We start from the raw sequence: 26,330 nt of genomic DNA, 5'->3' as shown, positions 1-26,330 counted from the left end.
CTTAGACTCCTTGGTCTGAGTCCAGATTTCTTTCCATTGCTCCAACATAGTCTTACAAAAGAGGAGCATTCAAAGTGACGACAGTGTGAACTAAAATTTGCTTGTATTCTTCAATTCTTTTGCCCTATTTCCTCCCACCTATGATAGTCACAGAACAATGTCGTAAAACTATGGTGCAGGATGAAGAGCAAATAATTTCCTGATGCCACAATCTGGAGCTTTTCCATGACGGTCTGGTTCCCCTATTTGTGTTGAATTTCATAACTAAATGGTATATAGTATATCTAAATCTTAAATGGACCAATTTAACTGATAGACTCATGAAGGTGTCAGGTTAGAAGAAAATGAAAGAATAATAGATATATTAAAGATTGGTATTGTGTAAAGATAACTAAACCTGAAACCAGGCACCTCGAGATAAAATCTAACAATTGTGTTTCTATGTATAAGACATTTAATCTTCCTGGCCTCAATTTGCTCATCTGTAAAATAAGAGATATTAAACAAAAGACTAGTGGGCCCTTTCAAGATAGACTATTCCATGAGTCAAAACTTCTTAAAGAAATAGCCAGTAAATTGAAGCTTCAAAAGCAGATGGCCAGGATACCGCTGTAAAGAAAGTGGCAGCTTCTTGGTTACCCAATTACACCTTTCAAAGAAAAAGAGGAAGTACCCAACCACTTCTAATTATAATATGTGCTGTGTTCAGGAAAGACAGTCAAATGTGTTAAAGACCTAATGAGGTGTGTGGAAGAAACCTCCCTCTGCAGTTTACAGCTTTTCCACACTATTAGTTCTCACTGCCCAGTCAGCAGGAATGAAGGGTTTTCTGGCCCAATATGATGACAGAAAAGGAATCATACCAATGCTTTGATTTTATTGTTTTCACACAAACTTAACAGAGAATTTTAAAATATTGTTTCGCTTTCAACATCAATATCCTAATAAGAAATGCAGATATGTTGGAAGTAGATTCTGATCCATTTTGTAGAGAAATTAACTGTTAGTGAAGTTCCAGGAAATCAGAATGGAACCCATATGGAATCGTCATTATCGCTTTCATCAGGCTAGGATTGTACATATCAAAATGTGGCTGTGCCAATATAGAACACTGGAAATTACTCGGGCATAGTTGCCACAAGGGGCATGAGGGGCATATTTGCCATGAAGGGTCTACTTTGGTTCTGCCACTCACAAGGTTAAGATCATCTAACTTTTAAAGTTTATTTATTTGTAAAAATATGCAGATTAATCTCTGTTTATGAAACCCAGTAGGATTATGAGACTCAATTATGAAACATTACATATTATAAATTTGGTATGATCATAATGTTATTTGAAAATGTGTTTTTCAGAATAATCTTTTTTTTTTTTTTAATTCTGAGATTATGGAATTCTTCATCTGGAAGAAATATCAAGAAATCTCTGTGTGTCTCCAGACTGATGTTTTTAAATAGTTTGTTTTCTTAAAGCTTTCTCTACCAACACAAATGTCATATCTTCCTTAGTGGCCTAATCCTTTGTTTCATAATACTTCTCTTTAAAGTTTCTGGAGCTTATTCTTCCTGAAACTCCACTCTCCTTCATTCCTCCTTTAATGGAGTATTTTAATGTACTTAATTAGATGGCTTGATAATTGTGTTAAAAATCTAAAAGATTAAATTAATTGTATATTTTAATTGACAGCTTTTTTGTAGATTTCACTGAGTTTTCTTTAATGCATTCTGACTGATGTTATAATTATCATTTCATATATTTAGTTTTGAAAGTCAAACATGACCTCTGAATGAGCATTGATATCTTGGACACATGGTTTGAAATGTCAATCTACAAAAGAGTTTATCACACTCTTCAATTCAATTATATACCAAAACCAGTTTATTCAAATACCTAAACATGGTAGGAAATGATTTTTGCACAAGGAAATACACATAGCTTCAGATTTAAAGATATGAACATGAAATTAAGGCCTGTTCCCATTTAATTTTTAAACATTTATGATCACTATTCAATCTAACTTTGTATTTTGTCCCCAGACTCTGAACACCCCAGTAGTTTTCAATATGAGATAGAAAGTTATTTTCTTCATTTATCTAATGTTAATACACCCATATGTTTAATACACCCACAGTGATAACATTTTTATCATTTGCCAATTATTTGTGACTATTCACTTTTAAAGACAGTATTATCTAACCTTAAAGGGAGGAAATAAAATAGTATTTTAAATTATTTCAGTTTCCTTACAACTCTGAAGGGACAATACCAAATCATCAGTTTAGAACATACCACTTCATGCTCTTTATTCAAGGAATGCTGTTATTATGATGTCATTTGCCTTGGACTAGATGCAGAAGATGATGTCAATCAAATATAAAACTTAATCCATGTTCTCTAAAACTTCTTTATTTTCCACTATAGTGTTCAAACCTCCACATTTTATGAAGTGGTGACAGAATTCTGTAGTGAATCAAGAAACCATCAAGCCTTCAAGCATCTGATATTAATAAGAAACTGAATTTAAAGTTGTTTGCATTTTCACTCTTTCAGTCCAAAACCTCCCATGACCAAGATATAAAAGAACCATAATTTGCTCATTTTGGCTCTATGCACCCCTTTTTCTGCTCTCTGTGTCATGACACTTTATTCCAACACATCACTCAAGGCAGTTAATGCCAATGGACTGAAATTGGTATGTCAGATAAAATCTGTTTGCATTCCTGAAAACAAGTACTCTTTTTTTTTTTTTTTTTTAAATTGCAGTAGAGTCAATTTACAATATTGTGTTAGTTTCAGGTCTACAGCAAAGTGATTCAGTTTTATATTTTTTCAAATTATTTTCCATTATATGTTATCACAAGATATTGACTATAGTTCCATGTGCTATACAGTAAATATTTGTTGCTTATCTATTTTATGTATATTATATTGTATCTGTTAATTCCATATTCTTAATTTATCCCTCCTCCCCTCCCTTTCCCTTTTGGTAACCATAAGTTTGTTCACTATATCTGTGAGTCTGTTTCTGTCTTGTATATAGATTTGTTTGTATTATTTTTTAGATTCTACATATAAGTGATATCATATAATATTTGTCTTTCTCTGTCTGACTTACTTCACTTAGTATGGCATTCTCTAGGTCCATCCATGTTGCTGCAAATGGCTGAGTAATATTTCATTGTATGAAATATATATGGATATATATACCACATCTTAAACCAATCGTATGTTGACGGACATTTAAATTGCTTTCATGTATTGGCTATTTTAAATAGTGCTGCTATGAACATTAGGGTGACTATGTCTTTTCAAATTAAAGTTTTCATCTTTTCCAGACTGATACTCAGAAGTGGGATTTCTGGATCATAGGTTAGCTCTATTTTTAGTTTTTTAAGGAGTCTCCGTACTATTTTCCATTGTGGCTGCACCAATTTACATTCTTACCAACAGTGTACAAGGGTTCCCTTTTCTCCGTACCCTCTCCAGCATTTGTTATTTGTAGACTTTTTGATGATAGCCATTCTGACTGATGTGAGGTGACCTCATTATGGTTTTGATTTTCATTTCAATGATAACTAGTGATGCTGAGCATCTTTTCATGTGCCTGCTGGCCATCTGTATGTCATCTTTGGAGAAATATCTGTTTAGGTCTTCTGCCCAATTTTTGATTGTTTTTTTTGTTTTATTGATATTGAGTTATATGAGCTGTTTGTATATTGGAAATTAAGTCTTTGTTGGTCACATCATTTGCAAATATTTTCTTTCATTCAGTAGTTGTCTTTTCATTTTGTTGATGGTTTCTTCTGCTGTGCAAAGCTTTTAACTTTGATTAGGTTCCATTTGTTTTTATTTCTTTTGTCTTGGGAGATTGATCTAAGAAAATATTGCTAAGATTTATGTCCAAGAATGTTTTGACTATGTTCTCTTTTAGTAGTTTTATGACATCATGTTTTACATTTAAGTCTTGAAGCCATTTTGAGTTTATTTTTGTGTATGGTGTGAGGGAGTGTTCTAATTGCATTGATTTACATGTAGCTGTCGAGCTTTCCCAAAACCACTTGCTTGAAGAGACTGTCTTTTCTCCATTGTATATTCTTGCTTTCTTTGTCAAAGATTAATTGACCTTAGGTGTATGGGTTTATTTCTGGCTCTCTATTCTATTCCATTGATCTATATGTCTGTTTTTGTGCCAATACCATTGTGTTTTGATTACTGTAGCTTTGTAATATTGTCTGAAGTCTGGAAGGGTTATGCCTCTAGCTTTGTTCTTTTTCCTAAGTATTGTTTTGGCAATTCTGGGTCTTTTGTTGTCCCACATAAATTTTAAGATTATTTGTTCTACTTCTGTGAAAAATGTCATGGGTATTTTGGTAGGGATCACATTAACTATGTAATTTGCTTTGGATATTATGGCCATTTTAACAATATTAATTCTTCCAATCCAAGAGCATGAGATTTTTTTTCCATATCTTTGAATCATCTTCAATTTACTTTATCAATATTTTATAGTTTTCAGTGTATAGGTCTTTCACCTCTTTGGTTAAGTTTATTCCTAGGTATTTCTTGACTCAATTTTAAATGAGATTTTTGTTTTATCCTGTAAATAAGCACCCTTAAAGGTACATCACTGAGCTTATAACATGTTGCAGGATGGGAAATGGTATGGAAATTTCTCCTAAAGTTCAGAGAAAGAATCCCTGGAGGAATGACTCTCAATTAGTGAAAAACAAAATCCAGAAACTGAGGATCTGATAGTAAATTTTTTAAATAATTTGAAGCTGAGAGTTTTTGAAACTCAAATCCCTCATCAGTCCTACTTGTCAGCAGGTTATCTCCTCTGTGGTATTATTGAAAATGCTTCAGGAAGCCCTATGTAAAGAATAACCCTCCCCCAGTTCTCATGAACTGAAAATTCCATTATCAGAGTTTTATTACTTAGATATTTAACTACAAATGCTGGGAAGAAAAATAACTATGTTATTGTGAGTTATGACCATAGTGAAATGATGGGCCTTATGATACCCTATAATTTTGAAATTCTGTAATTGTATTATTAGACCTTAGTAGAAACAAAAGTGTCTGGGGATAAGTTTTGATTGTAGAAAGAAGGGGTCTGGGTTCCCAAGAAACATAGTATGAGCAAGGTAGAAAGAATACAAAAACAACTTTGTCAACTTTACATTTTACCTAGGGCCAGCCCTTCCTTGATGCACTGAATCATTCAAGTACCAGAAATCCCAGAAATAAAGCCATAGCATAAAGAAGAAACATTAACCCTCAAACTTGATTTTGATTTCAAAAGATTCACTTAAAAAATGGCTGCAAATACAAACCCAAGATTAACTTTAAAAAACGTCAGGAAAAAATGCTTAAATAATTACTATGGTCAGTTTTGGAAATGTCAGCTTTGATACCAAATGAATAAGGGAAACAAAGACAAATCAGAAATTTTAAAATGTCTCAAGCTTATTCCCTCAGAATAAGGTATATTACCCCTCATCACTAGGGTTGTTTTTGACCTCAATTTAATTTAGCAGTGAGGATGATTCTCCTAATCCCTGAAAAATTATCCTGAACTCTATCAGACCTCATTGTCTTCCCCTAAATCAGCTTTATTTCCTCTGGCACATTAGACATCTATCAACTGTGAACTTGAGCTAGTCACTGCTTCTTCAGAGATGAAGTTCTGACCTTTCCCCCACCTCCATCTCATACCTGACCAATCAATTGAGAAGGGGATAATTAAATGACATTTACACCTTTAAAAAATAAAAATATTTCCAAGTGTTTCCAGTTTCAGTTTCCCACTCTCTTTCTCCAGTATCCATTACTTTATATTAATTTGGTGGAACGTAGCAGTGGGATCATTTATTAAGGATGACACAGTAACTAGTACTATAATGTGCTTTAGTGACTATTGCAGAATTCTTCTTCAGTAATTTTTATAAGTCTGGACAAATAAGATGAAAAGAAATGCCCAGAGCAGGTGGGTGCTTAACAGTGACTTATTACTCTAGTGATGCACAGTTTATGGCAACTCAGTGCACAGCGTGATTTCATCTCCAAGTGATATTCTTATGAAACTGCTATCATTCTGTCATGAATAATTGATCTTCATACTGTTCGGGAAAAAAAACAACAGATGTGATAAACAATGCAATGATGTGACAAAGAGAGAGTTTATAGTTTATTATTTTACTGCCTACTATTTCACCATTTGTGAATATGCCATAGGCACCGTCACACAATTACTGTATGAGTGTGTAAACTGCATGACAAGTAAAAGATTATAATTAAGTGATTTAGCCCTAACTTTGCAATGACCCCTCTGGGTTTTGTGGGAAAAACTCTCTCTAAGAGAATGCACAGACGAGTGATGACTCTTGTTGGAACTGTACAATTAGCAGAGCTTCTTTTTGGTCCTTCTCCCTTTCTATTTCAACTTTCTTCTCACAGTTGATGTCCTGTGTGCCCCAAGAGACCATTCACCTGTGCAACCATTAGTCCAGCTCAAAGCCCTAACTGCAGGGATTCCACTCAACCATCCTCGCCAACTGTGGTTACTTATTTAAAATTTACTCTTCTTTCTGTCCATCAATCAAAATCTTATTATCTCTTCCTGTTTTATTGTGTTAGCTCTTAGGAGGAAAGTAATACGATTAAAATAAACCCAATTAAAACCAGCATCATGATGGCTGGTAACTTACTGCTGACACAGATAATTGAAATAATTTTTTTTTTCATACACACACACTGTATTTTATTTTTACAAGAGATAAATAGACTGACACCAAGCATTGTACATGGATGACCACAACAAAAGCAACAATGATTGCAATTACCAAACATGAAACACACTCATACTATGTCATAATATTGACATTCAGTCCAGGAATCCTCCACTGTAACAGCTCCTTTACTTGGCAGTGAAAATTGGTTTGTATATTCTTTGCCTCTGAGTCCTTGTGGGTTTTTTTTTTTTTTAATTCAGACAGAAAGTCACAAAAATTATACTCATCCTCATCAGTTCACTCAGTCCCATGTAATTAATTGTTTTTTTTCATCTTGATCTTTTGTTAGCACTTTTATGAGTTCATCAGTTTTTCATCAGAGTTCTGAAAATGCTTATTCATTCAGTTCAGCAGTAGAGTCAGTTACCAGAAACCTGTACTTGTCAGAGGCTTTTCCATGAATTTCTTGAAGATGAAACCCTTTTATAGGAACATATTTGCAAAATCATCAGAGTACACCCAGAACTGTCTGTAAATGACAAAAGACTTAAAAATGACCACGGTAAAAGATTTGATGAAAGTTCATAATAATGCAGTTGACAAGAAAATTAGTTATTTCTGAGATATACATTTTAAAGTAATAACTAGGATTATTACTTATAACATTATACCAGAACATATAAGATTTTTAGAAATTTCATGTAATGTCTGAAACATTTATATTAACATATTTCCATACATATTTCCATACAAATACAAATATAAGATTTTTAGGAATTTCATGTAATATCTGAAACATTTATATTAACATATTTCCATACAAATAACCCAATGAAAGTTTAGTATTAGTTGTTTTGTTTGTTTTTTTATACTGCAGGTTCTTGTTAGGCATCAATTATATACATATCAGTGTATACATGTCAATCCCAATCGCCCAATTCAGCACACCACCATCCCCACCTCACCGCAGTTTTCCCCCCTTGGTGTCCATATGTCCATTCTCTACATCTGTGTCTCAACTTCTGCCCTGCAAACTGGCTCATCTGTACCATTTTTCTAGGTTCCACATACATGCATTAATATACGATATTTGTTTTTCTCTTTCTGACTTACTTCACTCTGTATGACAGTCTCTAGATTCATCCACGTCTCAACAAATGACTCAATTTCGTTCCTTTTTATGGCTGAGTAATATTCCATTGTATATATGTACCACATCTTCTTTATCCATTCGTCTGTTGATGGGCATTTAGGTTGCTTCCATGACCTGGCTATTGTAAATAGTGCTGCAATGAACATTCGGGTGCATGTGTCTTTTTGACTTACGGTTTTCTCTGGGTATATGCCCAGTAGTGGGATTGCTGGGTCATATGGTAATTCTATTTTTAGTTTTTAAAGGAACCTCCATATTGTTCTCCATAGTGGCTGTATCAAGTTACATTCCCACCAACAGTGCAAGAGGGTTCCCTTTTCTCCACACCCTCTCCAGCATTTGTTGTTTGTAGATTTTCTGATGATGCCCATCCTAACAGGAGTGAGGTGATACCTCATTGTAGTTTTGATTTGCATTTCTTTAATAATTAGTGATGTTGAACAGCTTTTCATGTGCTTCGTGGCCGTCTGTATGTCTTCTTTGGAGAAATGTCTATTTAGGTCTTCTGCCCATTTTTGGATTGGGGTGTTTGTTTCTTTGATATTGATCTGAATGAGCTGTTTATATATTTTGGAGATTAATCCTTTGTCCGTTGATTCATTTGCAAATATTTTCTCCCATTCTGAGGGTTGTCTTTTCGTCTTGTTTATGGTTTCCTTTGCTGTGCAAAAGCTTTTAAGTTTCATTAGGTCCCACTTGTTTATTTTTGTTTTTATTTCCATTACTCTAGGAGGTGGATCAAAAAAGATCTTGCTGTGATTTATGTCAAAGAGTGTTCTTCCTATGTTTTCCTCTAAGAGTTTTATAGTGTCCAGTCTTATATTTAGGTCTCTAATCCATTTTGAGTTTATTTTTGTGTATGGTGTTAGGGAGTATTCTAATTTCATTCTTTTACATGTAGCTGTCCAGTTTTCCCAGCACCACTTATTGAAGAGACTGTCTTTTCTCCATTGTATATCTTTGCCTCCTTTGTCATAGATTAGTTGACCATAGGTGCGTGGGTTAATCTCTGGGCTTTCTATCCTGTTCCATTGATCTATGTTTCTGTTTTTGTGCCAGTACCATATTGTCTTGATTACTGTAGCTTTGTAGTATAGTCTGAAGTCAGGGAGTCTGATTCCTCCAGCTCCATTTTTTTGCCTCAAGACTGCTTTGGCTATTCGGGGTCTTTTGTGTCTCCATACAAATTTTAAGATGATTTGTTCTAGTTCCGTAAAAAATGCCATTGGTAATTTGATAGGGATTGCATTGAATCTGTAGATTGCTTTGGGTAGTATACTCATTTTCACAATGTTGATTCTTCCAATCCTAGAACATGGTATATCTCTCCATCTGTTGGTATCATCTTTAATTTCTTTCATCAGTGTCTTATAGTTTTCTGCATACAGGTCTTTTGTCTCCCTAGGTAGGTTTATTCCTAGGTATTTTATTTTTTTTGTTGCAATGGTAAATGGGAGTGTTTCCATAATTTCTCTTTCAGATTTTTCATCATTAGTGTATAGGAATGCAAGAGATTTCTGTGCATTAGTTTTGTATCCTGCAACTTTACCATATTCATTAATTAGCTCTAGCAGTTTTCTGGTGGCAGTTTTAGGATTCTCTATGTATACTATCATGTCATCCGCAAACAGTGACAGTTTTACTTCCTCTTTTCCAATTTGTATTCCTTTTATTTCTTTTTCTTCTCTGCTTGCCGTGGCTAGGACTTCCAGAACTATGTTGAATAATAGTGGTGAGAGTGGACATCCTTGTCCCGTTCCTGATCTTAGAGGAAATGCTTTCAGTTTTTCACCATTGAGAATGATGTTTGCTGTGGGTTTGTCATATATGGCCTTTATTATGTTGAGGTAGGTTCCCTCTATGCCCACTTTCTGGAGAGTTTTTATCATAAATGGGTGTTGAATTTTGTCAAAAGCTTTTTCTGCATCTATTGAGATGATCATATGGTTTTTATTCTTCAGTTTGTTAATATGGTGTATCACATTGATTGATTTGCGTATATTGAAGAATCCTTGCATCCCTGGGATAAATCCCACTTGATCGTGGTGTATGATCCTTTTAATCTGTTGTTGGATTCTGTTTACTAGTATTTTGTTGAGGATTTTTGCATCTATATTCATCAGTGATATTGGTCTGTAATTTTCTTTTTTTGTAGTGTCTTTGTCTGGTTTTGGTATCAGGGTGATGGTGTCCTCATAGAATGAGTTTGGGAGTGTTCCTTACTCTGCAATTTTTTGGAAGAGTTTGAGAAGGATGGGTGTTAGCTCTTCTCTAAATGTTTGATAGAATTCACATGTGAAGCCATCTGGTCCTGGACTTTTGTTTGTTGGAAGATTTTTAATCACAGTTTCAATTTCATTACTTGTGATTGGTCTGTTCATATTTTGTGTTTCTTCCTGATTCAGTCTTGGAAGGTTATACCTTTCTAAGAATTTGTCCATTTCTTCCAGGTTGTCCATTTTATTGGCATAAAGTTGCTTATAGTAGTCTCTTAGGATGTTTTGTATTTCTGCAGTGTCTGTTGTAACTTCTCCTTTTTCATTTCTGATTTTATTGATTTGAGTCCTCTCCCTCTTTTTCTTGATGAGTCTGGCTAATGGCTTATCAATTTTGTTTATCTTCTCAAAGAACCAACTTTTAGTTTTATTGATCTTTGCTATTGTTTTCTTTGTTTCTATCTCATTTATTTCTGCTCTGATCTTTATGATTTCTTTCCTTCTGCTAACTTTGGGTTTTGTTTGTTCTTCTTTCTCTAGTTTCTTTAGGTGTAAGGTTAGATTGTTTACTTGAGATTTTTCTTGTTTCTTTAGGTAGGCTTGTATAGCTAAAAACTTCCCTCTTAGAACCACTTTTGCTGCATCCCATAGGTTTTGGGTCGTCGTGTTTTCATTGTCATTTGTCTCTAGGTATTTTTTTATTTCCTCTTTGATTTCTTCAGTAATCTCTTGGTTATTTAGTAACGTATTGTTTAGCCTCCATGTGTTTGTCTTTTTTACGTTTTTTTCCCTGTAATTCATTTCTAATCTCATAGCGTTGTGGTCAGAAAAGATGCTTGGTATGATTTCAATTTTCTTAAATTTACTGAGGCTTGATTTGTGACCCAAGATGTGATCTATCCTGGAGAATGTTCCATGCGCACTTGAGAAGAACGTGTAATCTGCTGTTTTTGGATGGAATGTCCTATATATATCAATTAAATCTATCTGGTCTATTGTGTCATTTAAAGCTTCTGTTTCCTTATTTATTTTCATTTTGCATGATCTGTCCATTGGTGTAAGTGAAGTGTTAAAGTCCCCCACTATTATTGTGTTACTGTCAATTTCCTCTTTTATAGCTGTTAGCAGTTGCCTTATGTATTGAGGTGCTCCTATGTTGGGTGCATATATATTTATAATTGTTATATCTTCTTCTTGGGTTGATCCCTGGATCATTATGTAGTGTCCTTCCTTGTCTCTTGTAACATTCTTTATTTTAAAGTCTATTTCATCTGATATGAGTATAGCTACTCCAGCTTTCTTTTGATTTCCATTTGCATGGAATATCTTTTTCCATCCCCTAACTTTCAGTCTGTATGTGTCCCTAGGTCTAAAGTGGGTCTCTTGTAGACAGCATATATATGAGTCCTGTTTTTGTATCCATTCAGCCAGTCTATGTCTTTTGGTTGGGGCGTTTAATCCATTCACGTTTAAGGTAATTATCGATATGTATGTTCCTATGACCATTTTCTTAATTGTTTTGGGTTTGTTTTTGTAGGTCCTTTTCTTCTCTTGTGTTTCCCACTTAGAGAAGTTCCTTTAGCATTTGTTGTAGAGCTGGTTTGGTGGTGCTGAATTCTCTTAGCTTTTGCTTGTCTGTAAAGCTTTTGATTTCTCCATCAAATCTAAATGAGATCCTTTCCGGGTAGAGTAATCTTGGTTGTAGGTTCTTCCCTTTCATCACTTTAAGTATATCATGCCACTCCCTTCTGGCTTGCAGAGTTTCTGCTGAGAAATCAGCTGTTAACCTTATGGGAGTTCCCTTGTATGTTATTTGTCGTTTTTCCCTTGCTGCTTTCAATAATTTTTCTTTGTCTTTAATTTTTGCCACTTTGATTACTATGTGTCTCGGCGTGTTTCTCCTTGGGTTTATTCTGTATGGGACTCTCTGCGCTTCCTGGACTTGGGTGGCTATTTCCTTTCCCATGTTAGGGAAGTTTTCGACTATAATCTCTTCAAATATTTTCTCTGGTCCTTTCTCTCTCTCTTCTTCTTCTGGGACCCGTATAATGCGAATGTTGTTGTGTTTAATGTTGTCCCAGAGGTCTCTTAGGCTGTTTTCATTTCTTTTCATTCTTTTTTCTTTAGTCTGTTCTGCAGCAGTGAATTCCACCATTCTGTCTTCCAGGTCACTTATCCGTTCTTCTGCCTCAGTTATTCTGCTATTGATTCCTTCTAGTGTAGTTTTCATTTCAGTTATTGTATTGGTCATCTCTGTTTGTTTGTTCTTTAATTCTTCTAGGTCTTTGTTAATCATTTCTTGCATCTTCTCAATCTTTGCCTCCATTCTTATTCCGAGGTCCTGGATCATCTTCACTATCATTATTCTGAATTCTTTCTCTGGAAGGTTGCCTATCTCCACTTCATTTAGTTGTTTTTCTGGGGTTTTTTCTTGTTCCTTCATCTGGTACATAGCCCTCTGCCTTTTCATCTTGTCTATCTTTCTGTAACTGTGGTTTTTGTTCCACAGGCTGCAGGATTGTAGTTTTTCTTGCTTCTGCTCTCTGCCCTCTGGTGGTTGAGGCTATCTAAGAGGTTTGATGGTAGGCTCTGGTGGTGGGAGAGCTGACTGTTGCTGTGGTGGTCAGAGCTCAGTAAAACCTTATTCCACTTGACTGTTGATGGGTGGGGCTGGGTTCCCTCCCTGTTGGTTGTTTTGCCTCAGGCAACCCAACACTGGAGCCTACCCGTGCTCTTTGGTGGGGTTAATGGCAGACTCTGGGAGGGCTCACGGCAAGGAGAACTTCCCAGAACCTCGGCTGCCAGTGTCCTTATTCCCACGGTGAAACAGAGCCACCACTCGACTCTGCAGGAGACCCCCCAACACCAGCAGGTAGGTCTGGTTCAGTCTCCCCCAGGGTCACTGCTCCTTCCCCTGGGTCCCGATGCACACATTACTTTGTGTGTGCCCTCCAAGAGTGGGGTCTCTGTTTCCCCCAGTCCTGTCAAAGTCCTGCAATCAATTCCCACTAGGCTTCAAAGTCTGATTCTCTAGGAATCCCTCCTTCCGTAGCCGGACCCCCAGTTTGGGAAGCCTGACGTGGGGCTCAGAACCTTCACTCCAGTGGGTGGACTTCTGTGGTATAAGTGTTCACCAGTCTGTGAGTCACCCACCCAGCAGTTATGGGATTAGATTTTACTCTGATTGTGCCCCTCCTACCGTCTCACTGTGGCTTCTCCTCTGTCCTTGGACGTGGGGTATCCTCCTTGGTGAAGTCCAGGTTCTTCCTGTCAATGATTGTCCAGCAGCCAGTTTTGATTCTGGTGCTCTCGCAAGAGGGAGTGAGAGCACGTCCTTCTACTCCGCCATCTTGGTTAATCCTCCTGAAATAATTTTTTTCTAGAAAATAAATTTGAAATGTGACAAAGACCCTGTCAGGTTTCATTAATCTACCTAAGCTACACATTTCTGATGTCTCTTGAAAATCATACCTTCCATTAGGATAATTTTCTTTTCTAGAGGTCTTGGCAAAGGATGGAATTTCTTTTAGAAGATTCAGGAAGAAATTATAAAAAGAACTGTTCCTAAATTTTTGAATATGTGATTCAATAGGAAGTAGGAGGAAGTTTTTCTAGATAAAATTCTAGAAACCAATGTTAAGGAAAGTAGCATGTAAAATGAGAAAATAAAAATAAGTAAATTTAAAAAGGGAAGGTGGGGGGAGATGCAAAGAGAAGAAAGGAAAAAAAAGAAAAGAAGAAGAGAACTCTCAGTAGATGTCTGGCAGGGCATAAAAGGGCCAAATTCACTCATAAAGTGGACTCTAAGAACATTCTAAATTTCAGCTATGAGAACTGGGTCCATTCTATAGGATTCACATATTATAGCTTCTCTAGTATTCAATAGTCATTCAGCCAATCTCAATGTGGTGCCTATAATATGCCAAACATTCTTTTATGTACTGAGTTGGCAGCAATAAAGAAAAGTAAGATAAAAAGTCTAGCCCTCAGATAGCATGTATTCTAGTGGGAGAGACAAATAACTAAGATAAAGAACTAAAATATTTCCCATCCAGTCATTAAACAAATAAACAAGCAAATAACAAGTCTTGGAGGGGAATTCTAGTACCCAGTTTCTACAATATGTTATCTAAAATGTCTAGTTCTTAACAAAAAATTATATAATAACCAAACAAACAGAAAACTATGACCCATACACTGGAAAAAATTAGGCAATGGAAACTGCCTATGAGAGTGACCAGATGTTTGATTAAACAGGAAGAAACATCAAAGTAGATGCTATAAATATGTTTAAAGAACTAAAGGAAACCATGGTTAAAGAAGTAAAAGGGAGACCTTAAGGTGACCAAGGAGTAAGAAGCGGAAATCACCATCCTCCTCACAAATATATCAGAAATACATCTACATATGGAAAAACTCCTACAGAACACTTACTGAACACTGGCAGAACTTCAGAATTCCCAAAAGGCAAGAAACTCCCTACATACCTGAGTAGGGCAAAAGAAAAGAGAAAAAACAGAGACCAAAGAATAGGGACAGGACCTGCATCTCTGGGAAGGAGCTGTGAAGGAGGAAAAGTTTCCACACACTAGGAAGCCCTTTCACTGGTGGAGACAGGGGGTGGTGGGGAGAAGCTTGGGAGCCACGAGGAGAGTGCAGCAACAGGTGTGCAGAGGGCAAAGTGGAGAGATTCCTGCAGAGAAGATCACTGCCAACCAACACTCACCAGCCTGAGAGGCTTGTCTGCTCACCTGCCAGGGCAGTGGGGGCTGGGAGTTGAGGCTTGAACTTCGGAGGTGAAATCCCAGGGAGGGGACTGGGGTTGGCTGTGTGAACACAGCCTGAAGGGGGCAAGTGTGCCATAGCTAGCCAGCAGGGAGTACAGGAAAAAGTCTGGAACTGCCTAAAAGGAAAGAGACCATTATTTCGGGGTGCATGAGGAGAGGGGATTCATAGCACCACCTAAATGAGCTCTAGAGAAGGGCACAAGCCATGGCTATCAGCGCAGACACAAGAGATGGGCATGAAATGCTAAGACTGCTGCTGCCGCCACCAAGAAGTTTGTGTGCAAGCACAGGTCACTATCCACACCACCCCTCCCAGGAGCCTGTGCAGACCACCACTGCCAGGGTCCCATGATCCAGGGAAAACTTCCCTGGGAGAACACATGGCACACCTCAGGCTATTGCAATGTCACGCCAGCCTCTGCTGCCACAGGTTCACCCCACATTCTGTACCCCTCCCTTCCCCCGACCTGAGTGAGCCAGAGCCCCCTAATCACCTGCTACTTTAACCCTGTCCTGTCTGAGCAAAGTACAGATGCCCTCAGGTGACCTACATGCAGAGGCAGTTTCAAATCCAAAGCTGAACCCCCGAAGTTGTGTGAAAAAAGAAAAGGAAGGAAAATTTCTCCTAGCAGCTTCAGGAGCAGTGGATTAAATCTCCACAATCAACTAGATGTACCCTGCATCTCTGGAATAACTGAATAGACAAAAAATCATGCTAAAATTGAGGTGGTGGACTTTGGGAGCACATGTAGACTTGGGGTTTGCTTTCTGCATCTAATTTGTTTCTGGTTTTATGTTTATCTTAGTTTAGTATTTAGAGTTTATTATCATTGGTAGATTTGTTAACTGATTTGGTTGCTCCCTTCCTTTTTCTTTTTCATATATAGATATACATATATTTATACTTTTTCTCTTTTTGTGAGTGTGTATTTGTATGCTTCTTTGTGTGAGTTTGCCTGTATACTTTGCTTTCACCATTTGTCCTAGGGTTCTGTCTGTCCATTACTGGTTTTTTTTATTACAGTTCTTAATGCTTGTTATAATTGGTGGATTAGTTTTTGGTTTGGTTGCTCTCTCCTTTCTTTGTTTCTTTTTTATTCCTTTTTTATTACTTTTTAATTCTTTTTATTTTTAAGAATTAAAATTTTTTTTCTAAAAACTTTATTTTATTTTATTTTTTTCTGTTTTCTTCTAAGCCATGCAGTTGAGAGGGTCTTGGTGTTCTGACTGGCTGTCAGGACTGTGCCTCTGAGGTGCGAGAGCTGAGTTCAGGACACTGGTCCACTGGAGACCTCCCAGCTCCACATAGTATCAAATGGCAAAAGCTCTCCCAGAGATCTCCCTCTCAACGCTAACACCCAGCTCCACTCAACGACCAGCAAGATACAGTACTGGACACCCTATGCCAAACAAATAGCGAGATAGGAAGACTACCACACTCATTAGCAGAGAGGCTGCTTAAAATCATAATAAGGTAACAGGCACCACAAAACACACCACTGGATGCGGTCCTGCCACCAGAAAGACAAGATACAACCTCATCATCAGAGCACAGGCACAAGGCCCCTCCATCAGGAAGCCTAGAGAACTCACTGACCAACATTAAACACTGGGGGCAGACAACAAAAACAACAGGAACTACAAACCTGAAACCTGTTGAAAGGAGACCCCAAACACAGTAAGTTAAGCAAAATGAGAAGACAGAAACACACAACAGATGAAGAAGCAAGGTAAAAAACCATCAGACCAAACAAATGAAGAGGAAATAGGCAGTCTATCTGAAAAAGAATTCAGAGTAATGATAGTAAAGATATCCAAAACCTTGGAAACAGAATGGAGAAAATACAAGAAACTTTTAACAAGGACCTAGAAGAACTAAAGAGCAAACAAACAATAATGAAAAACAGGATAAATGAAGTTAAAAGTTCTCTAGAAGGAATCAATAGCAGAATAACTGAGGCAAAAGAACGGATAAGTGACCTGGAAGATAAAATAGTGGAAATAACTACCACACAGCAGAATAAAGAAAAAAAGAATGAAAAGAATTGAGGTCAGTCTCAGAGACCTCTGGGAAAACATTAAACACATCAATATTCGAATTATACGGCTCCCAGAGAAGTAGAGAAAAAGAAAGGAACGGAGAATATATTTGAAGAGATTATAGTTGAAAACTTCCCTAATATGGGAAAGGAAATAATCAAGTCCAGGAAGCACAGAGTCCAACACAGGATAATTCCAATGAGAAACATGCCAAGACACATATTAATCAAAATATCAAATATTAATACAAAGAAACAATATTAAAAGCAACAAGGGAAAAACAATAAATAACACACAAGGGAATCCCCACAAGGTTACCAGCTGAACTTTCAGCAGAAACTCTGCAAGCCAGAAGGGAGTAGCAGGACATATTTAAAGTGATGAAAGGGAAAAACCTACAACCAAGATTACTCTACCCAGCAAGGATCTCTTTCAGATTTGATGGAGAAATTAAAAATTTAGAGAAGCAAAAGCTAAGAGAATTCAACACCACCAAACTAGCTTTACAACAGATGCTAAAGGGACTTCTCCAGGCAAGAAACACAAGAGAAGGAAAAGGCCTACAATAACAAACCCAAAACAATAAAGAAAACGTTAGGAGGGACATACATATCAAAATTACCTTAAATGTAAGTGGCTTAAATGCTCCAATCAAAAGACATAGACTGGGTGAATGGATACAAAAACATGACCTGTGTATATGCTGTGTACAAGTGATCTATTTCAGACCTAAGGACACATACAGACTGAAACTGAGGGGATGGAAAAAGATACTCCATACAAAAGGAAATCAAAAGAAAGCTGGAGTAGCAATTCTCATGTCAGACAAATAGACTTTAAAATAAAGACTATTACAAGAGACAAAGAAGAACACTACATAATGATCAAGGGATTGATCCAAGAAGAACATATAACAATTGTAAATATTTATGTACCCAACATAGGAGCCCCTCAAAACATAAGGGAAAGGCTAACAGCCATAAAAGAGGAAATTGACAGTAACACAATCATAGTAGGGGACTCCTTTAACACCCCACTCTCACCAATGGATAGAACATTCAAAATGAAAATAAACAAGAAAACACAAGATTTAAATGATACATTAAACAAGCTGCACATAATTGATATTTATAGGACATTAAGTCCAAAAACAACAGAATACACTTTCTTCTCAAGGGTTCATGGAACATTCTCCAGGATAGATCATATCTTGGATCACAAATCAAGGCTTGGTAAATTTAAGAAAATTGAAATTGTATCAAATATCTTTTCCAACCACAACCCTATGAGACTAGATATCAATTACAGGAAAAAAATCTGTAAACAATAAAAACACAGGGAGTCTAAACAATATGCTATTAAATAACCAGGTGATCAATGAAGAAATCAAAAATTACCTAGAAACAAATGACAATGAAAACATGATGATCCAAAACCTATGGGATGCAGCAAAAGCAGTTCGAAGAGGGAAGTTTATAGCCATACAAGCCTACCTCAAGAAACAAGAAACATCTCAAATAAACAACCTAACCTTACACCTAAAGCAATTAGAGAAAGAAGAACAAAAAAACCCCAAAGTTAGAAGAAGGAAAGAAATCATAAAGATCAGATCAGAAATAAATGAAAAAGAAATAAAGGAAACAATAGCAAATATCAATAAAACTAAAAGCTGGTTCTTGGAGAAGATAAATAAAATTGATAAACCATTAGCCAGACTCATCAAGAAAAAAAGGGAGAAGACTCAAATCAATAGAATTAGAAATGAAAAAGAAGAAGTAACAACTGACACTGCAGAAATACAAAGGATCATGAGAGATTACTACAAGCAACTATATGCCAATAAAATGGACAAGCTGGAACAAATGGACAAATTCTTAGAAAAGCACAACCTTCCAAGACTGAACCAGGAAGAATTAGAAAATATAAATAGACCAATCACAAGCACTGAAATTGCGACTCTGATTAAAAATCTTCCAACAAACAAATTCTCAGGACCAGATGGATTCGCAGGCAAATTCTATCAAACATTTAGAGAAGAGCTAACACCCATCCTTCTCAAACCTTCCAAAATATAGCAGAAGGATGAACACTCCCAAACTCATTCTATGAGGCCACCATCACCCTGCTACCAAAACCAGACAAAGATGTCACAAAGAAAGAAAACTACAGCCCAATATCACTGATGAACATACATGCAAAAATACTCAACAAAATACTAGTAAACAGAATCCAAGAGCACATTAAAAGGATCATACACCATGATCAAGTGGGGTTTCTCTCAGGAATGCAAGGAATCTTCAATCTATGCAAATCAATCAATGTGAAAAACCATATTAACAAATTGAAGGTGAAAAACCATATGATCATCTCAATAGATGCAGAAAAAGCTTTCAAAAAAATTCAACACCCTTTTGTGATAAAAACCCTCCAGAAAGTAGGCATAGAGTGAACTTACCTAAACATAATAAAGGCCATATATGACAAACCCACAGCCAACATCATTCTCAATGGTGAAAAACTGAAACCATTTTTTCTAAGATCAGGAACAAGACAAGGTTGTCCACTCTCACCACTATTATTCAACATAGTATTGGAAGTTTTAGCCACAGCAATCAGAGAAGAAAAAGAAATAAAAGGAATCCAAATCAGAAAAGAAGAAGTAAAGCTGTCACTGTCTGCAGATGACATTATACTATATAGAGAATCTTAAAAAGGCAACCAGAAAACTACTAGAGCTAATCACCCAATTTGGTAAAGTAGCAGGATACAAAATTAATGCACAGAAATCTCCTGTATTCCTATACACTATAGATGAAAAACCTGAAAGAGAAATTAAGGAAACACTCCCATTGGTAAATAAAAATAATAAAATACCTAGGAATAAACCTATCGAAGGAGACAAAAGCTTGTATGCAGAAAACTCTGACATTGTTGAAAGAAATTAAAGGTGATACAAACAGATGGAGAGATATACCATGTTCTTGGATTGGAAGAATCAACATTGTGAAGATGACGATACTACCCAAAGCAATCTACAGATTCAGTGCAATCCTTATCAAACTACCAATGGCTTTTTTCACAGAACTAGAACAAAAAATTTCACAATTTGTATGGAAACACAAAAGACCCTGAAGAGCCAAAGCAATCTTGAAAAAGAAAAACAGAGCTGGTGCAATCAGGATCCCAGACTTCAGACTATACTACAAAGCTACAATAATTAAGACAGTATGGTACTGGCACAAAAACAGAAATATAGATCAATGGAACAGGATAGAAAGTCCAGAGATAAACCCATGCACATATGGTCACTTTATTTTTGGTAAAGGTGGCAAGAATATAGAATGGAGAAAAGACAGCCTCTTCAATAAGTGGTGCTGGGAAAACTGGGCAGCTACATGTAAAAGAATGAAATTAGAACACTCCCTAATACCATACACAAAAATAAACTCAAAATGGATTAAAGACGTAAATGTAAAGCCAGACACTATAACACTCTTAGAGGAAAACATAGGCAGAAAATTCTATGACATAAATCACAGCAAGATCCTTTTTTGACCCACCTCCTAGAGAAATGGAAATAAAAACAAAAATAAACAAATGGGTCCTACTGAAACTTAAAAACTTTTGCACAGCAAAGGAAACCATAAACAAGATGAAAAGACAACCCTCAGAATGGGATAAAATATTTGCAAACAAGATAACTGACAAATGATTAATCTCCAAAATTTACAAGCAGCTTATGCACCTCAATATCAATCAAACAAACAAATTGGACAGAAGACCTAAATAGACATTTCTCCAAAGAAGATATACAGATCACCAACAAACACATGAAAAAATGCTCAACTTCACTAATCATTAGAGAAATACAAATCAAAACTGCAATGAGGTATCTCCTCACACCAGTCAGAATGGCCATCATCAAAAAACCTACAAACAGTAAATGCTGGGGAGGGTGTGTAGAAAAGGGAACCCTCTTGCATTGTGGGTGGGAATATAAACTGATACAGCCACTATGGAGAACAGTTTGGAGGTTCCTTAAAAAACTAAAAATAGAACTACCACACGACCCAGCAATCACACTAGTGGGCATATACCCTTAGAAAACCATAATTCAAAAAGAGTTATGTACCACAGTGTTCATTGCTGCTCTATTTACAATAACCAGGACATGGAAGCCACCTAAACGTCCATCAACAGATGACTGGATAAAGACGATGTGGCACATATATACAATGGAATATTACTCAGCCATGAAAAGAAATGAAATTGAGTTATTTTTAGTGAAGTGGATGGACCTAGAGTCTGTCATACAGAGTGGAGTACGTATGAAAGAGAAAAACAAATACCATATGCTAACACATATATATGGAATCTTAAAAGAAAAAAAAAGTTTCTGAAGAACCTAGGGACAGGACAAGAATAAAGACACAGATGTAGGGAATGGACTTGAGGACACGGGGAGGGGGAAGGGTAAGGTGGGACGAAGTGAGGGAGTGGCATGGATATATATACACTACCAAATGTAAAATAGATAGCTAATTTGAAGCAGCCGCATAGCACAGGGAGATCAGCTCGGTGCTTTGCCACCACCTAGATGGGTGGGATGTGGAGGGTGAGAGAGAGAAGCAAGAGGTAGGATATATGGGCATATATGTGTATGTATAGCTGATTCACTTTATTATAAAGTAGAAAGTAACACACCTTTGTAAAGCAATTATACTCCAATAAAGGTGTTTAAAAAAAGTAACGGAAGGTATGAAGACAATGTCATATCACATAGAGAGTATAAAGATATAGACTCTATAATAAAGAAGCAAATGGATACTCTGGAGTTGAAAAGTATAAAAACTGAAATGAAAATTTCTTTAGAGTGTCTCAACAGCACATTTGAACTGATATAAGAAAGAATTAGCAGACTTGCTGATTGAACAATAGACTAGTCAATCCAAAGAAATGGAAAATAATAGGAAAAATGAACAGAGTGTCAGAGAAATGTGGAATGCAAATAAATATGACCACATTCCTATACTGAGAGTTCCAAAAAGAGAGGAGTGAGTGAAAGGAATACAAAGAAATATTCAATTAAATAACAGTCAAAATTTTCTCAAATTGTAAGAAAAACAATTACCTCTTATGGTAAACTCAATAAACTCTAAGTAGACTAAATATAAGGGATACATAAACAGAGACATCACCATAAAAATGCTGAAAGCCAAAAGCAAGGAGAAAATCCTGAAAGCAGAGAGCAAAATGACTCATCACTCACAAGGCAGCTCTAGTAAAACTGGCAGCTGATTTCTCATCAAAACCAAAGTGCAAGGCAAAGTAGAAGGCAGTGGGATAACATATTCAACGTGTTATACAACAACAACAACTACAACAAAAACATTAATCCTATAACCAACAAAACTCTCCTTCAAATATGAAGGTGAAATAAAGACATTTCCAGATAAACAAAAACTGACAGCATGTATTCATAGCTGACCCACCTTACAAGATATGTATGTCTATATATATCAGATATATTCTATGTGCAATTGAGAAATTATAGATAGATACATAGATAGATGATAGATACAGATAGATGATAGATGGATAGATAGATAGACAGATAGATAGATGATAGATAGATAGATAGATAGATAGATAGATAGATAGATAGATAGGTAGATAGATAGATGAGAGAATTATAATAAAAAACTCTCTCACATGATTTTGAATGCTAACAAGTCCCAAGATCTGAAGAGTGAGTAGGCAGGCTGGAAACCCAGGAGAGCTGATGGTTTAGGTCCAGTCTGAATGTGCAGTTGGTATAGTTCCCATCCAAAGTCTGGCAGGCTAGTGCCCTGTGAAAAATCCATTTTTCAGTTTAGGTCGAAGGCTAGGAAAAAACAAAAAAAAATCCCCAGTGTTCCAGTTTGAAGGCTGTCAGGCAGAAAGTGTTCTCTTAGAGGAGAGTCAGACTTTTTGTTCTGTTCAGGCCTTCAAATGATTGAATCAGGTCACTCACATTAAGAAGGGTAATCTGCTTTACTTAGTTTACTGATTTAAATGTTAATCTCATTCAATAACACCCTCATAGAAACACCCAGAATAATTTTTGACCAAATATCTGGGCATCCCATGGCCCAGTCAAGTTGACATGTAAAATTAACCATCACAACATATAACATATACAGATATTGAATTAGTATTAAAAAAAAAACCAAACTACCCACTAAGAAATGCTCAGACCCAGGAGGCTTCACTGGTTAATATCAATGCTTTACAAATTCTTCCAAAAAGTAGAAGAAGGAATATTTCCCAAATCATTTTAAGGCCAGTAATACCCTGATACCAAAATGACACGCTATATTATATGATTCCTTTTATATAAAATGTCCAGAATAGGCAAATGCACACAGAAAGTAGATTAGTGATTGCTGTGGGCTAGGAGGCTGTGAGATGGGGAGATATAGCTATAAGATATGGCTCCCTTTCTTTTTGAGGTGACATTCTAAAATTTTGACGATGGTTGCATACATCTGTAAGCATAATAAAAAACATTGAATTATTCAATTTAAGTAGATGGACTGTATGGTATGCATTATTATTCATTAAATCTGCTAAAAAAGAGAGAAAGAAAATGGGGAGAGATGCTGAACTGATGCCCTGTTAGAAGCATGAAAGGACATCCATAGAAACAGGAAGGCAGAGACCAGGGAGTGTGCAGATGTAGTGGTAGTAGCACGTGAATCAGATCCACAGAAGCTCCATGCATATTCTTCTGATGCTACCGTGATGGTGAAGATCATTTTTCTTCAAGATATGATTTGGACATGGCTTCCCTAAGCCCTCCTCATATCTGATATAAGAACTTCGGTACCGTATGCCCTACATGTAGAAAAGAACCCCCTGGCCCAGGTCCAAGGGATTGCATATTAATATCATCTCAGGAGGCCTCCCTGATGAAAGAAGTCAATCAGAAAGGGATGTAGTATCATGTGGTCTCTTCCAGTGTAATACGTTTCCCTATATAGATATTGAGAACTATTCAGAGCATGCAGGCATTATAACCTAGTTCACTACTTACCTAGGGATCTATATCTACTGTCTCCATCCCTCTATTTTCTCAAATAAAAATAATGATAAGGTCCATTTCATAGGTTTCTGTGAAGATCAAATTTAAAAATACATTTAAAGCACTTTTAACAAGTGCATGACCCTTTGAAAGTGTTTAAAGAGAACCTTTGTTATTATTATTCTAATAACAGTAGTAAACAAATGATGAATAATCAGTTGATATCTGCTTAAGGGAAAATCTTTGAATGTGAGTTACAGTTTAACGAGGTTATCATCTGCTCGTATGTCTCAAGACTCAGAGTTTGGCCCTGCACTCTTCAATAGTTTTAAATTATTGCATAAATCATTAGAATGATCCTGGATTAAATACGGAGATGCTATATAACTAGAATATGTGCTTAATATATGACATGATACCTTCAAGGTTCAACTGCTTCTCAACACACTGGGTGAAATAAAACAAACTAGTTTTAAATTTAAGAGAATAACATATTTTTAAAATACAGCCGTTGGATGGAAACTTAGCAACAGCATGCAATTGTAGAAAAGCAACAAATTTGCTGGCAGGTATATGTGTGTGGATTCTGTCTTTATTGGTAAAAAATTGTGAAATCTGGGCAATTTAACCTATTGAGTCTCTTCATCTGTAAAGTAAATGTAATCAGAAAAGCAGATTTCTTCCCTCAATTTCTAGAGGTTACTTACACGGGATATTGTTTTCTTTTTCCTCACAGAAAATAATAATAGCAATAATAATTATCAGTTTAGCTGTACCTGTCATCAATATATTCAGCTGCAAATTTCACTAATGTGGCTGAAATATATAAGGTGTAACTGTTTGTAATATGTAACCTATATTAACTAAGTAATCTGCTTCACGGATTAAGATTTCTAGGAGCAGGCCTCCCAGGAATGGTTCTGTGTCTCAGTGATTTCATTAAAGGCAATGGGCTCCTTCTATTTTCCCATCTGCAAACCTTAGCATAGGGCTTTCATCTACTAGGCCACAAAATACATGCTGTACCTCCAGGCATCAGATGCCCATCCCAGGCAGGAAGAAGGTAAGGGACAAAGAGAGGAGCATGTCAGTCAAGCCTGTCCATTTTAAAGAGAGTGCCCAAGAACCCAGTGACTTTCCCTTACGGCACACTGGGGGAAATTGTCAACAGGCTACTGCTAGCTCTAAGGTTGCTGGGGAACTGAGAGAGAGAGCTGAGGAATCAACCAACCAACAATGGGTGTTTTAGTAATAAGTAGTTTTAAGCATTATATATGTATACTAATTCATTTATTCCTCACAACTCCATTTTACAAACGAGGAAACTGAGGCACAGAGAGGTTAAGTCACTTGTCCAAGGCCACCCTCAGGAGCACTACTAGTAGGTATAGTGCCTTGTTCAAATTTGAAAAAGTGCCCCCTCACTTAATTACTAAAATTCACACTTTCCTCTTTGCTAACTCAGTCTTACATCAAGGTTGATGTCTCAGTGATTATTTCTGTCCCTAGTCTCATCCTTGGCTTGAGAGCCTTTGTGCAAAACACAACCTTAAAAACTTTACATCAGAGCTTGGGTCACACTGGCCACTGGAGTAAAAAATTTCCCTGAGGGGTCAGACACCAGAACCACCCTCTCAACCAACATATTTCAGCTGCCATTCTAAGTTTATATATAGGAAAGGAGTGTGACATGCTTCCTGGAAGTGTTATTTAGCTCAAGGAACAGGAAAAAATATTTTAAAACCTCTCCTACATCCATTGGGATTGACATATGTACACTACCATGTGTAAAACAGATAGCTAGTGGGAACATGCTGTATAACGCAGGGAGCTCAGCTCAGTGCTCTGTGGTACCTAAGTGGGTGGGATGGTGGGGGTGAGAGGGAGGTCCAAGAGGGAGGGGATATATGTATACATATAGCTGATTCACTCCGTTGTACAGCAGAAACTAACACAACATTGTAAAGCAACTATACCCCAATTTAAAAACAAAAACAAAAATCTTCTGCTACATCCTAGTATAGTTATCAATATATGGTGATTGAATAATGGCCATAATTTTTAAAACAAGTTCACAGGGGGCAAATTCTGGAAGTCAAAGGCCAAACAACAGTTGGGACTAAAATATAGTAATGTAAAGCAGTAATATAAAACAGTATCTTTGTGAGCAGAACCTGTTGCAGTCAGGTTTGTATTCTTTCTTAATATGGTGACAACCTCTCTTGCCTCAGGGTTAATGTAACTCTTTTCTTAAATTTATTGAGGAATAATTGTCAAATATAATTGTATATATTTAAAGTCTACAACGTGATGATTTGATGTACACAATCATTGTAGAAT

At 36.4% G+C, this 26,330-nt stretch overlaps 1 long non-coding RNA gene across 1 annotated transcript in view; it reads right to left on the bottom strand.

Moving 5' to 3' along the window:
• Positions 1–20,972: 20,972 nt before the first annotated feature.
• LOC309639063 overlaps positions 20,973–26,330 on the bottom strand; it is a 128,739-nt gene continuing 123,381 nt past the window's right edge. The window contains exon 5 of the long non-coding RNA XR_014251441.1: positions 20,973–22,776. This is a non-coding gene — a long non-coding RNA (uncharacterized lncRNA). The remainder of the gene's footprint in view (positions 22,777–26,330) is intronic.

This window comes from Balaenoptera physalus, assembly GCF_965194825.1.
Source record: "Balaenoptera physalus genome assembly, chromosome: 12".
NCBI classification, from domain to species: domain Eukaryota; kingdom Metazoa; phylum Chordata; class Mammalia; order Artiodactyla; family Balaenopteridae; genus Balaenoptera; species Balaenoptera physalus.
The sequence above is the reverse complement of the archived record's forward strand: the minus strand, read 5'-3'. Positions and strand labels throughout refer to the sequence as shown.